Here is a 16365-nt window from a genome sequence, read left to right on the forward strand (position 1 = left end):
ATTTATATTTGTGTATGTATAATGTCATCCAAATAAAAGTCTGTATTTTCTCTTTTTTTTTTGCTGAAATTGACTAGATGATTTTAAAATTTGTATAGAAATACACAGGACCAAAAATAGACAAGGCAATCTTGAAAGAGAGAAAGACAGAACAAAATCTATCATATAATTAAAACAATATGGTATTAGTTCTATTGTAGATAAAATGACCAAAGAACAAAAGAGTGGATCTAGAAAAAGACCCACATAAATGATCATTTGATTTATGATAAAGTGTCTGTACAGTGTGATAGGGCAAAGACAACCTTTTTACTAAAATGTGCTTGAACATTTGTATACACATACAGGAAACAACATACCTTGACTCTTCACACTGTACACAAAATTCAATTTCTGAGAGATCCCTGATCCAAATGGCAATTACCTTATAAAATAATAGACCTAATAGAAGACAATAAAGAAACCAATGATTGTTAATTTGGAATAGACTAAGATGAAGAGAGCTAATCATCCAGGGGAGAGTTGATAATTAAATTCTGCTAAAAATTTAAAATTTCCATAAAAACAATTTTAAGAAAATGAAAAATCCTTTCAGGGAATTGGAGAAGATATTTGCATCAGGTATCCAAAAACAAAAACAAAACTCATATCCAAAATGTACAAAGAACTACTACAATTCATTATAACACACACACACACATAATCTACAATGTTGAAACCTAGGAAGGTCTACATGTGGTAGAAATGTCAGCACAGAACTATGCTACAAAAAGGGAAGTGGCTGCACAGAGATAAAAATAGTATGTAAAAACACAGAGCATTTTCTCTGAGCTGATTTATTGTTAGATAATGCTCATGGCAACATGACAAAAATCGTAATCAATGACATGCTTGCTAGTGCAAAATTCCAGGTGTGGCTTTTGCGCTATCCGCATGAAACTGTTCTTGGATACTTACTGACATTTGTTTTGGTTCCGGGGAAGACTAGAGAAGCAGCATGGGCTAGCATCCTCCAAATTCTGATTCTCCTCTTCTTAATACATGTATTTCTGCACCAAAGCAACTGCATTTCACAAAGATCTTGGGAATTGCATAATGTGAGATGTGACACAGCTGAAGGGAAAATGGGGAAAAGATTTGAACAAACTCATCAGAGGAAAGAGTAAATAAAACAGAAAAGAAGATACTGGACAACATTAGTTGTCAGAGAAATTCAAATTAAGAACATGATGCAATACTACTGCTACACACATTAGAAATACTAAAATTTAAAAAAAAATCTGGTAATATTAAGTGTTGGCAAGGATGCGAAGGAATTCTCGTGTGTTGCTGATGGGACCCAAGTGTGATAAAATCAGTTTGAAAAAAAAAAAATCACACAACAGTATCTAGGAAAGTGGAATACATTCATTCTCTCTATACCAACAATTCTACTTCTAGGGGTGTACCCAACAGGACATGTATTTCTATTTGCCAAAAGATAGATTTCAAAATAGTCACTTTAGCATTCTTTGGATCCATCAACACTGGAAATATTTAAATACTAGAACTATTTAACTATAACTATAAATGATGTTGCTACTTAATAATAACTATGTAACTAAACTGTTTAAATTATATAACTATTTAACTATAATTACTTAAATGATCACTGCATGAATGAAAAGTAAGTGTGGGCAAAATCACTCACAAAAAACAGTCATATAATTTCATTTCTGTAGAATAGAAAATATGTGAAACTAAAGTATGCTTTTAGAAGTCAAGACTTCTTGTCTTGGTCACACTTGTACTGTGTGGTGGCTAATGACTACAAGAAGGCATGAAGGGGGGACTCTGGGCTGTTAGTGATGTGTTTCTTAATTAGGGAGTTAGTTATACCAGTGTATTCTGTTTATAAAAATTAGCCAAACTCTACAGTTAGGATAAGCACACTTCTGTGTGTCTACTCAAATCTCGTAAAAGACTAAAAACCAAAGACATCAGCTATTACATACTTCTTAAAATGTTCTCTGTAAGTTTCATCTCAGAAAGAGTACAATCCATGCCAATTTTCTTTTATTTTGCAAAATATAAGCAATTTGGAATTAATTATGAAGTCTTAGAGTTTAGCTTGGCCTTATATTTATCTTTCATTAATTTAGTAAACATCAAATTACATATATCTTCTCTAAATCATATAGCAAGGAGCCAGACTTCTAATGATTTTTTAAGTTAAAACTGCTACATCAGTATCATTTCAAAATTTGCTAACATCTTTACACTAATTAAAAAAGAAACAATTTCAAGTCAAATTAAACTATCAAGGTAGACTTGGAAAGGAAAAGAAATGCTTGTAAGCTTTTACTTCCTCTTTTTTAAGTTGAGGCTCTTGCCCCTCCTCTGTACCTTTTTGAGATGAGGGAAGTGAAGCAGGAGTGCCCTGTTCAAATTTAATTTGTTAGAAAATGATACAAGTAAAACTTGAACCCAGTTTCATTTTATACAATGTTGAAAAAGTCCATCTTCTCAATCACGGTTACACGATTTTTTTTTTTTAAGGATTTATTTATTTTAGAGAGAAAGAGAGAGAGAGAGAGAAAGTGAGAGAGAGAGAGAGAAAGCACGCAGGGGAAGTGCAGAGGGACAGAGAGAGAAACTTTATTTTTTTTTAAAGATTTTATTTATTTATTTGAGAGAAAGCATGCAAGTGAGGTGAAGGGCAGAGGGAGAAGCAGGCTCCCTGATAAGTGGGACGCAGTCCCAGGACTCCAGGATCATGACCTGAGCTGTAGGCAGACACTTAACTGACTGAGCTATGTCCCAAGAGAGAGAACTTTAGCAGACTCCACACTTAGTGTGGAATCTGACATAGGGTTTGATCCCAGGACTCCAGAGATCATAACCTGAGCCGAAACCAAGAGCTGGGTGCTTAACCAACCATTTTACCCAGGCATCCCATTGTTACATGCTTTTATCATAATACCTGGATATCTTTCCCTTTAACTATGTAGTTCATCCAAATAAAGAACAATTAATATTAAATTATATTGTATATTCCCTTCTCAAGGTCAGTTTCTTTGTAATTTCAGCAACATAGAAACAAATTTAAGTATTCTGGATTACTCAAGGCCATGCAAATATTGGAGTATGCATTTATTCAGTAAAGAAATAAACATGGCACACTATTTCTAGAACCAAGAAGAAATCAGAAATAACTGAAGAGCAGATTTGACTATCGGTTCATTGACAAGTAGAAAATAGAGTAAAAACATAAATGCAAGTTATTGGAATAATTCTTTTTTTAAAAAAGAATTTATTTATTCACTTGACAGAGAGAGAGAACACAAGCAGGGGAAAAGCAAGGTCCCCACTGAGCAGGGACTCCGATGCAGGGCCCAATCCTCGGATCCTGGGATCCTGGGATCCGGGATCATGACCTGAGTTAAAGGAAGACACTTAACTGACAGAGCCATCCAGGTGCCCCATTATTAGGATAATTCTTCCAAAGATTGGATAATACACCTTGTGTTTATGCACATTAAATGCTAACCTGGTGCAATAGTTTAGATATATAAGGCTACACAAAACAAAAGTTGCCTAAATTAAAAAGAAGAAATTATGTGTGAGATTGTGCACCTAGACTTACATTTACCAAGATATTACCTGAAATTTTAATCAATCTAATTTTGTTCAGTGGTTGTTGAATTTTGTTCATGTATTTGTTGAAGAGACTATACCTAGTGATGAGAGCAAGAACCTCAGTGACACTGGGATATTTGCTTATGATAGATTTTATGTGGTAGATGCAAGTTTTATGGAGTACTTTCTTTTCAAAATACTTTTTAAGGTTTTCTTTGCTGTTATGCACAATTAGTTAAGAATTCAAGCCAACACACTGCCCTTGTGTATACAGCATATGTTGTAAGTGGCTCTTGGCTGACTTTGCTGTACAAGTTTATAAAGTTGTTGCAGTATATTTTCTGTGCCAAAGAGAAAATAAATAATACTTCTGGAGTGTTATTTTAAGAACATTATTTTACAGTCAGTACCATTTCTAATGGAAAAACCTTTTGCAATGCAACTGTGGCAACCTTGAGATAAGTCTAAAAATATCAAGTGAAAAGAATAAAGATGACTTTGTGAAACATTTAAAAACATAAAAAATGTATTTTTGAAAACAGTTTTATAAAAGTTTACTCTGTGGGGAAATGACCAGATGGTAAGAAGATGAAGGGATATGATTAACGAATGTCATGAATTATTATGTCATATACAGGTTAGATGTTCTTTGCATAAATCAAGGGTATGTCACCTCTAACTCAAGCCAAACTTCAAAATTATAACATCACAAATTAAAGCTAGATTATTATTACAAATGCATTGACAAGAGTAAAGAAAGCAAAGTATTTTTTTTTTCTATTAGCTGTCACAAAGAAATCTTTTTAAAATGAGATTTATTTATTTATTTATTTATTTGAGAGACAGAGAGTGCACCCAAGTCAGGGGGGAGGCAGAGGGAAAAGGAGAGAAAGAATCTCAAGCACACGCTGTGCCAAGTTCGGATCCGGATTTGGGGCTGGATCCCATGGCCCTGAGTTCATGACCTGAGCTCATAACCAAGAGTCGGAGCACTCCACAAAGAAACTTTTTTGAACTTTTTCTTTATGAGTAAATACAGGTGAATTGTATTGCATTGGTAGATACAATGGCTTTGAGCTGAGAAGGGAAATTTAGTCCAGGAGAGTCAATCATGTTTCAAAATATGCAAGAGGTTGCAAAATAGGGTACTAATATATGCCTTATAATTTATAGAAGCTGGAGGTAGAAGAGTAGTTATAAAATCAATTGAGAATACTGCATGAAAATACTTCCAGTAAAGTACTATAAAAGATAGGAGGAGCAGGATAGAAACTGAATGACTCAGACCTTGGGAAGCTAGGTTCCCTAGGTCCTACAAAAGAAGCACATTTATTGAGGAGTAATTGACCTACGATAAAATTTATAGATTTAAGTAACTCCACCTGAATCAAAATATAAACATTTGTATCTTTCCATTTATGCCCTTTCTTCCTCTCTTCAACTTCAAGCCATCATTGTTCCAATTTATGTCACCATAACTTCATTTTCCCTTTTCAAGAATATCACATAAATAGAATCATATAGTGCACATTCTTTTGTGTCTAGATTCTTTTGTTCTACAGATTACTGGAGAGATTCACCCATGTTTTTGCAATATCAAAAGTTTATCCATTTTCATTTCATTTTAAAAATCCATTTTATTTTATTTTTTTTTTCAAAGATTTTATTTATTTATTTGACAGTAGATGGAGAGGCAGGCAGAGAGAGAGAGAGAGAGGGAAGCAGGCTCCTTGCTGAGCAGAGAGCCCGATGCGGGACTCGATCCCAGGACCCTGAGATCATGACTTGAGCCGAAGGCAGCGGCTTAAACCACTGAGCCACCCAGGCGCCCCAAAAATCCATTTCATTTTAATGTAAAATCCATTTTACATTCACTTGGTTGAGGGATATTTGTGTCATTTCTAGTTATTTTTTACTACAATGAATAAAACTCCAATGCACATTTATATAGAAGTTTCTCTGCAAACATATGTTTTCATCTCTCTTGGGTAAATACCTAGGAATAAAATTACTGGGTCACCTACCTAGTATTTACTCATGAGAAATGAAAACATATGTCCACATACACCAAAATAAAGATCTCCATGCTAATGTTCATAGAAGCTATTTTGTTTGTTTGTTTATCTATTTATATTTTGAGAATCTCCTTTGGCCTAGAAGATGAGATTAGCTATTATGGATGAAGCAGATATTCTCTTTCCCTTGTTAAAGAGATTGATGATTCCATCATCAAACATTCTGTGAACTAGTGAATTCTGGGTAGAGCAACTGCCATCTGACTGATATGATAGGGGAAGGGATTTCTATTTGTCTCTGGACTCTTAAAGTACTACCCTAGGCTCTGAGACAGGAACACCTGGAATGCATCTGTAGTAGGGGGAGGTAGAAGAAATAGTAAGCTATTATTATTGTATTGCTGTGGTGACAGACTGAGTATAAAGAGGAGCATCAGCCCCCACTTTTCACAGAGCAGCAGGGGCAAAGAACTGCAGCAGCTCAGGAATCACTTGGAGTCCTGAGGCAAAAGTGGGAGCATGGGTTGTGTTGAGCAGCTGAGGATGCACCTGTCCAGGAGACAGGTCCTGCCCTGAGGGTAGGCATCGGCACAAACAGCCCAGAGGCTGGAGTAAAGGAATCTATTCAGTGTACTGTACCTTGAGAACACCCCAGAAATACAACTCAAAAGAGGGCTCTTTTTGCAGGAGATTAATATCTGGCTAGTAGGCTTTGCAGGTTTGTAATCAAATAATTTGGAGATACAAATGATATATGTTCTAATTTTATTGTCACTGATGCAGGACAGCAGTGGACATGGGGTTTGTTCATGTAAATAAGTCATATGTTCAGGACTTTTAATACTCAACCTTACAGACATTAACCTAAAACTAATCAACCAGAACATATTCTTACTGTTTAATTCTACTAAGTCCATTCAGCTTTGGGAACTCTTAGAAACGTGGTAACACTCTGTTGGACTATTTCTACCATGCAGGTTTGGATAATTATATGAATCTGTACCCACTAGTTTCAAACATTATTTCCTTTTCTCTAGGTACTACATTATACTAATAAAAATATTAAGATAGTCTGTTGGTCACTGGAGTTGATGTGTTTTTCTGGAAAAGTCCAGAATTTTTTCTCCACTTTTCCTTGTCCCAGGGAATCTTCCCACATTTCTCAATTAAAAATTCCAACTATCATGATTACTTATTATTTTAGTAGAATTAAAGTCAAAGTGTTGCAAGACCGACATTACAGTAATAACTTTTGAGTAGGTCTTAACCGTGCTATTACACCCACAAGGTAACTGAGAATAGGAAACCCATTGCCAGGCGTATCTGAACTGGCATGCTTAATTATAGATGTAGAATGTAAAAGGACATGGTTCCATCCTTTCTTTCTAAACAGGTATAATTTAATTTTAATTTTGGCTTTTCCTCTGTCATATAAAGATCTCCATGCCTTAAAATGGTAGCATCTCCCTGTAATTATAACTGGTACACTTGAAATCATGAAACTGTAGCAAAGAGCATCCTCCTGAAAGCCACCATGGAATATAGGTTAGCAGTGGCCATGCAGGCTTACCTCCCACTCTCATCACCAAACCATGAACAACTAAAAATGATCTGCTAATATGTGGCTGCTATAACAATTTGAAGATGCAGGTATTTTTGAGTCTCTTGGCTTAAGAACCAGCCAGAAATCTTTACTCAAATCAAAGCACCTTCTTTCCAATTGTGGCTTACCTTCTGTCTGCAAGGTCCCTCGGCGTTGTGTTTGAAATATGTTCAAAACTTTATCCATATGTGTTCTTCTTCATTTCATGCTATGTAAGTTCCTTGATTATCAATCCTTCACATGGTAATAAGAAAAGAAATTATCATGCCATCATCTTTAACTCCTTACAAGGCATCGTTAAATATCCTATATTTAATACAAATTATTGGCAACTTGACATTCTAAGTAAAGAAGATTTCATTTTGCATCCTGCTTATGACCGAAAGTGGATATCATGTTAATCTTATAGATTTGATTCATTCATTGTATTTCTTAGATGACATTTGTTCCTTATTGTCCTAATTTCAGTTTTATGAGGGAATATGAATCTCTAATAATATGTTGAAACTGAAGGGAAAAAAATATGAGCAGTTCCAGATGTTGCACATGGATCATACAAAGGGTTTCTTCGGCATTTGGAAAATGAGAGCAACTTGACTCAGTATGAATGTCGGAAATATGGTCAGATCCTTGGAGAAGAGAAAGATGTGAGAAATATGTGATACTCCCATGATTTTATTCTATAGAAAGCAGCTGTGATGTTTGTAACTCTCTCTCTCTCTCTCACACACACACACAAACACGAAATATATTAAATTACTTCAGATATGCCATAAGTATTACCACCTTGACAAAAATGAAGAAGACTAGTAATATTACTTACAATAAATTACTTAAATACTAGAAATAAAATTATGAATGTTAATATACTTTTGAAAACTTGAGGGAAAAAAAAGGCGTTGTTAACCTTAACATGGTATGGGAGAATCTCCATTATTCCAGTCCAATTTCCCTGTTCTTCTTCATCTCTGCCATCACTGGAGAAGCAAACAGGGCACAGCAGGCTGGTGCCTGGTCCCTCCTATGCCTCCACAGTTTGACAGATGCAATGATCTTTCCAGTTCCAGACACTACATATACTCTCAGTCCTAAAATCTTTTTTTTTTTTTTTTTTGAAGTTCCCTTTATAGAAGGCAGAGCAATGGGCTCCTTGATTCCATTTTATTTTTCCCTTTTTTAACTTCCTAGGCAATAGTCTGCCACAGAACTTCTCACAGTGTAGAGTAACTGTTCATTGGGCTGTCCTTTTTATCAGTCTGGAAGAACTTTTGATGAAAAAAGATGGATCTCATTTGCACAGTAATCTGCCATACTTCACATATTCTTAACACACTACAGATTATCAGTAATTATTTGTTGAATAAATAGCATCATACCACCAAGGCTGCACAGGTATGGACATAGAAACATACATCTACATATTTTTAACAGAGGTTGTCTTCAGAGCTAGTAGTTCAAATTTATACTACCCTAACCTTGGTTCAATCTGAAGAATTCTGGTATTAGTATGATTCAAAATGTTCCTAAGCTATGAGCTATTTATTTAATACTGCATAGAAAGAGGATGCTATGATCTGATCTGTGACTAAGAAACATTACTTACCAATTCTATAAGGGCAAGAGGTAAGAGGAGAGATTAGATTCTTGACAACGGTGTTAAACTATCACAAATGTACATACCAAAGAATTTGTGACCCTTGGTGTTCTTCCTTTTTCTGATAACACAAGACAGAATTTGGTGATACTTCCAAAATATTTGTTCCTTTAGGAACCAGATGAAATGCCCCTTTTTGTTTATTTTAATGGACGGTCAAACTTGACTCATAGTGTAATATCTGAAAATCAACATTTTACGAAAATGAATTTCAGGTATAAGGTCAAAATAAAACTATAATGTTTTACAAGTACTAGAGAAGAAATACTAACAAATGGAATCAATAGTTCAAATTTAATTTAACTCACTATCTTTTACCCAGGAAAGTACTATACTCTTTTATAGTAAAACTTAACTTGAATGTGTTTTGGCATAACGTGATCAACTATTATAAGACCAAAAAAGGTATGATTTCCAGAATTACATATAAGAAAATTTTCATGAGTCAGTGTTTATTCACTTACAAAATATTTATAGAAAAATAAAAACATACCTTTGAGTGTGGCTGGGAAATTAATACCCAGCTCAGGATATAACGAGAAAGAAGATAAATGTATATACTTTTAAAGTAATGGTATACAAAAGGAAGACTTTAATATAAAATTTAAAAGTGCTCTCATTTTCTTCAAAATTAACTTATTTGCTTTATTTTTCAATAAGGGCAAATTTATTTTGCAGAAATACTGAGAGGAAAAATAGAGCAAGTTGAATATTTAAGTAAATCAATATGGTTTTCTGTTGTTGAAAATTGGAAATAACATGGAATACTTATATGATTAAAAGCAATCACCGAATAATTAAATGAGACTCACTGCAAATCAGTTGTCCCTATTTTCAATAGAAAGAATGTCCTTATAAATGAAAGCGATAATGAAAAAATCACCTTGTGTCAAATTTAGAAGAGCCAGCTGAATGAAATGATGCAGCCTTACGTGATGAATGAGTTAGCCTCAAACCGAAATCTGAAACAAAAGCAGAATTCCCAATGGTGTTCAAGCATTCAGAGTACAGGCATGATATGTTATAAAGAAAATCTTGGACCCAAGATCAAAGATAAAATCCTAAAGAAAAAAGAAAAAAAGCACAAAGGAAATTTGCATTACCAAAATAGGCACACCACTGTATTTCTAGACTCAGCCTGAGAAAGGAGGAAAAAAGGGCTCATAAAAGCAGCAGAAGTCCTGGTGACTGCAAGTTCGGTACCACTGGGACTTTCCTTTTCAACCCTGCACACACCTTAAGAAGAAATCTGGTCCGCAATGGCTTCTGCAGGGAGATGAGGAACGCTGAAAAAGTTTTTTCGACTCTTCAGTGTCGCTACAGCACGGAAAAATGAGAAACTCACTTAGACACAAGGATAACTATAACTTACTCCTGGAAATTGGGTGAGAACCCCCACCAGGTGGGTGCTACTGTAGTTGAGGAGGGCTGACTCCTCATCCATATAGGGGACCTGATTCTACAACATGGTTTGGAAGTTTTACCTTTGCCTTAGAGCGGGTATCATTGGAGTCTTTCAGCAAAACCAAAAGGCTGGAAAGAAAAGAAAGAATCAAGAAAGGGAAGGAGCTAGGAGCAGTTAAATAGAGGAAAGATGAGTAGATGTTTCTTTTCGGGTTCAGGGCTATTTATTTATTTTTGTAGGAAGTATTAAGAATGACAAAATGAGGGGCGCCTGGGTGGCTCAGTGGGTTAAGCCTCTGCCTTTGGCTCAGGTCATGATTCCAGAGTCCTGGGATCGAGCACCGCATCGGGCTCTGTGCTCTTCAGGGAGCCTGCTTCCCCTTCCCTCTGCCTGCCTCTCTGCCTACGCATGATCTCTGTCTGTCAAATAAATAAAATCTTAAAAAAAAAAAAAAAAGAATGACAAAATTACATTTAAAGGCTGATCAATGATTTTTTTTTTCTCTTACCAAGATTTGAAATGTCGATGTGGGACTGCAGAGTCTGGATAAGGAGGGAGAAATGTCAAAGTTGCAGCCCTCCCGACTCCCCACGACACCTGGGCTCTTCTGCTCTGATCTAATCACCACTTCTGCTGAGCTAATCTCCACACTGGCAGCCAGTCACGTTCCTCCTCCCAAACTCTCCTCCTTGCCTAAAACAACCTCTCAACACTTTCAGTTTCATTATTTTCCTAAATCCCTCTGCACCACAGTCTCCCTGAGAGCGTGAGCTACAGCTTGGCTTGAATCCATCGGGTCTCCCTAATGCAGTTACATGTTAAATAATTTAACACAAATTCCATTTTAAAATAGATAACTCGATGTACCCTCACTGAATGGATGATATATCTGACACAGATACAAGGATATTTAGTTAGACCCAAGGTATTTTTCACAAATATCTTGCAATTTCAGGCTTCATTTGTTTCCTTGAGTTTTTGTTCTGGGATGACTTTCTTACAACTAACTACTCTTACATCTTCCCTCCACTGCTGTCTTCAATATGAAAATTCTACTCATTTTTAAGGTCAAGCTTAAATAATAAAGAGCACTTATCGAGTGGGCTTCATACCAGTCATCTGGCATAATTATATGTAACTGTAATTGGAAACATGCTACAACAATGGAGTTTTATTAGTACAATCACAGTAATGTATCTTCTACAGCAATAGAGCTCAATTTACCTGGGATTATAAGCTCCTTTTTCTTAAACAGAATTAGATGCCCCTATTGAAACAGACTGTAAAGCAGAATTTTTGCCCCAAGTTCTCCACTTTGGGGAATAAACTCATTTTACCCACAGAGAAACAATTAGAGTGTTACCATTTGAAGTAAGTACACTTTGAATATTTTTCACCTGAGTAGCTATAATACCAGGAATGTGTTGAACATGAAATATGCACAATTTTCCCTTGTCACCCACTTAAAATCCTCTAAAATGAAAACAAACAGCTATTTCCTTGTTTTTGTGGGTTTACTTCCTTCTATTTCATTTATTTGTGGGCAGTTAACTTCAATGCCATTCTAACACTTTGTATACAAATTTTGTGGAAAAATACATATCACATGACCTCTTTCTTTCTTTCTTTCTTTCTTTTTTTTTTTTTAAGATTTTATTTATTTATTTGACAGAGATCACAAGTAGGCAGAGAGGCAGGCAGAGAGAGAGGGGGAAGCAGGCTCCCTGCCGAGCAGAGAGCCTGATGCAGGGCTTGATCCCAGGACCCTGGGATCATGACCTGAGCTAAAGGCAGAGGCTTAACCCACTGAGCCACCCAGGCACCCCTCATGACCACTTTCTAGATACCAAAGTTTTGCAATATTTCTGAAACAGCTTTGCAAATCTCAGTTTTGGTCCATTGCTTCCCTGGAACTACTCTAACCAGGGTTACTTAGAACATCTTTGTTACTAAGGACAAAGGACCCATTATACTTTTCCCATACTTCAACATCTTCAGACATCTTGGTACGTCTGCTTTCCTGAGTGTACAGGTTTTGGCTTATGGGGAACAGATAGCCTCGATTTTCTCCTACATTTTTTTTTTAACTAGTCTCTTATCCTTGTTCATCAGTATTTCATGATCGCATTTTGTTTCTTTACATGTTCACCATGTTTGGTGTCATCTAGACCAGGTTTTCTGATGATTTCAAGGCTTATAACTGCATTTGGCACTTATTTCAGAACGGAAATACACTACCAATGTTAACATCAAGTTTATGAAACACAATTCTCCATATTTGGTAGCACTTTTTAATTCATTGGAGTTTGTATATATTAAAAATGGTAATCTAAATGTGGAAGTGGATTGTTCAGTATACAGGACAATCAACAATCTATATATTTCTCTCTCAGGCCATATATTTTAAAAGTTCCATATGAATTGAACATTAAAAATATTATGAGTTATAAATAAGTCATATACAAAAATAAAGCTTAGGTCAGGTTTCTTCTACGGAGAGTGAAAGAAGGATGTTTATTTTTTTAAAACCTCATTAATAACATTATTTCCTTTTAAATTAATTGGTTTTAATTGCTTACTTTGAAGCTCTGACACAAATTTAAAAAGATCCTGTTTACACTACTGGAGATACTTGTAATTTTGAAAATATCAAGAGGATTTATTTATATGACATTACTTTTTAAACAGAACCATAAAGGGTTTTTTTTTTTTTTTTGGTAATATAGGTATCAATTTTATGTTACTTTTAAGAGTTTGAAGAAATATATGATCACAACATATATCGCAAATACACCTAATAAGTACTTTAATGTCATATATGAACCACAGTAAACCTTCTTTAAATGATTAATCTCCTATAAATAAGATGATTTAATAAATAATCACGCTTGGTAATCATGTGCTCCTTCAGACCTTCTCATGGAACACAATAATGAAAAGAAAATACTCTAATATTCCTAAGCAATAAAATGTTTCCAGATACTTTTGGCCTTGAGAAACATTCTTAGCAACAAAAATCTGAGAATAAAAACCAATAAAGAAGTCAGATAAAAGGGAAATTGTTTTGGCTTCAGTGGGCTTAAGGTGTAAAGAGCTCAAAATACTTAGTAATATGCAAAGCAAGCCTGAGGAACTTCTGAGCTCTGTGGAATGTGGAATTCTATCACTTAATACCAATTAATCATTGTCCAATATTATTCTAATAGACCATTAGTTAATTTTACATATCACAGTAATAGCTTTAATGCCTGACCTCTTTGTATTTATATTTCCATTCATTAATATTAAACAACTCTTACTCATCACCGAGAAGAATATATACCATTTTAAGTAAGGGAACACTGATAATTTTATTGTTGCAAAATATGTAATGTAATAGACAAATAAAAAATAGATATTTATTAGGGCATATGGGATGTAAGTGAATGAATTTAGAAATTTACTTCAAACTTTCACCTGTATGGTATATAAAAAGTAGAGCTATGTTTTAATTTCTAAGCAGTGATTTGTAAAGAAAATTAGGAAATTTCATGAAAACCAAAAAACAGGGCAGAAATCAGCTATAATTCAATCTTATTTTTGATACGGAGAAGCTTCCCTAGATAAAAAGTGATTCCATTTTGAAGGACAGCTGATAACGATTTCTTCATAAATACAAAGCACGAAACTAGATAACAACAGCTGACAAGTTTGGAGACCCACACTGATTAGATTTTGCCTCTTGGTTTTTTATTTTGTTTTCTTTTTGTTTTTCTTAGTTGAAAGTTGGTAAATAGAAAAAACTTGAGTGTACAAAGATTTAGAAATCCATTCTTTTCATCACCAATCTCATTACTTTAAGATAGTGTATGATTAGTATATTATATTCATCAAAACGTCGTTATATATTTATGATTTACATACACAAATATATGTTTATATGTACATATAAATATATAAATTCCCACATTTTTATAATGGAAGTATTTCAAACATTGTTCAAAAAGGGATTTAGTGATCCAGCAGGGCTGCTGTTGAACTATAATAATTTTTACTCTACTCAATTATCTGTAGCTTTTACCTATAATGAGAAGACATTCCCATACTAACAGTATTTTCCCCCTCAATGGTCTGAATTACAGCCATTAGCTTTAAAACTCAGACGAGAAAATGATGCATAAAAACCAATGTCCAGGGGCGCCTGGGTGGCTCAGTGGGTTAAAGCCTCTGTCTTCAGCTCAGGTCATTGTCCCAGGGTTCTGAGATCGAGCCCCGCAACGGGCTCTCTATGCAGTGGGGAGTCTGTTTCCTCCTCTCTCTGCCTGCCTCTTTGCCTACTTGTGATCTCTGTCTGTCAAATAAATAAATATAATCTTAAAAAAACATCAATGCCCATTATACTTATGTAAATTAACAATTATAAAGAAAATTAAGTGAGACCTTCAGAAATTCCATAATCTATATCTAGATTAGCCTTGCTACTCTAATGACACAAAGAAATCATTCCTCTGACCATGTCCTTTATTTTTAAGGCCACATTCTTTTTGTATCTTAAAAGACTCTACCTTAGTCTGAACCTCCTTTTCACCGACTCCTCCTGGTTCAGGAATGTGGGATACTACTTCTTTTAGTGCTTTTTTACCTCTGAACCTAGAGGATATTCAAGGAGTCTTGCTAACTATTTGATTATTCAGTAAGCATGTTATCTAAGTAAGAACTAGACATTATTAAACATCCACATATCCTAATTTGTCCACATGAGAAAAAGTACATTTTACTTAATATGCATTAAAACTGCATCCAGATAAGCTGCAGTATAAAACTGTTTTTCACTTTTGGAAGTATGGACCATAGGTCACTGACTTACCTCTTTTAAACCTAAGTTTCCAGAGTTAAAAATATCTATTCATCAGAGACACTGCAAAGTTTAAAGATATCTATGTGGAACTTTTTTGTCAATATCTAAGTTCTATATGAAAATAAAAATTACTAAAATATAAATAAGATGAAATCAGACATCTATGTCCTAATTTAAAGAAATTCAGTGCATGAAAATCGAAACATGAAATAGTAACCAAAATTTTATAAGCATAGCACATTTTATTTAAAAAAATTATTCAAATTATGAGAAAGGACAAGAATTTTTGTTTAAATTTTCCTTTTGCAGTTGTAAAAGGGACAACTCAAGGAGATCAAGTTGCTTATCAAAAATCACAGCCTAGTAAGTATAGGGGCTAAGGCAACCACAAAGGTGTTACTAGCCTATCAGAACTTCCTTTCATTTCACAAGGAGGATTTACATAAATATCTGTGTACAGGGTAATATTTAAATGAGGCAAAATAAGGGTGGAGCCTATGTGGAAGTATTATTACTTTACTTTCTTCTTTTAAACCACATCCTATCTTAAAGAAAAAGGTAAAGAAATTTCCATATCCAAGGAAATAGGAAAATAAATCATAACTTCAAAGCATTAACAATGAAAGTTATCTGCACAACACTGAAATCTCACACACAGGAGGAAAGAAAGTTAAAGGTAATCCACAGCTCCGCAGTCTCTGAGAGTGGCCTGGAACTCGGTCACATTTCTGGTACTGTCCTTAGACTGACGAGACTTCAGGGAATGGGGAGGACCATGCGAGGATTTAGAATGGCCCCGAAGACCCCATTTCATAACGCAGAAGATAGAAGAAGAAGACAAGAGTTGGAAAAGGAAACAGGTGATGTTGCCTACAGGTCCTGGAATTCACCCTCCTCATCCAGAGTGTGGTGGAAGCCAAGGGAAGAACAGGGCCGATGGGAATCGACAGAAGGCAAGGGAAAGCTCTGGCAAAGGATAGATATGCAGAGTATAGTAGCAAAGAAAAGACACAAACTTGAGAATGAAGTTGAAAATCTTAGGACAATACGTAGAGGCTGGCTGAAAGGAGAGAAGGAACAAGAGCAAGAGAGAAAATACCAGAGGCACTTCCAACTGCTACTTCTTGATGTTGTGGCAGAAGAAATATTTGGGCTGCCGCTGAAGAAGCACAAATCATTCAAAGCCTATAAAATTCAAAATTGAGGCCAGGCACAGGGTTTCTGAAGCAGGCA

The sequence above is a fragment of the Mustela erminea genome, chromosome 8, assembly GCF_009829155.1.
Source record: "Mustela erminea isolate mMusErm1 chromosome 8, mMusErm1.Pri, whole genome shotgun sequence".
NCBI classification, from domain to species: domain Eukaryota; kingdom Metazoa; phylum Chordata; class Mammalia; order Carnivora; family Mustelidae; genus Mustela; species Mustela erminea.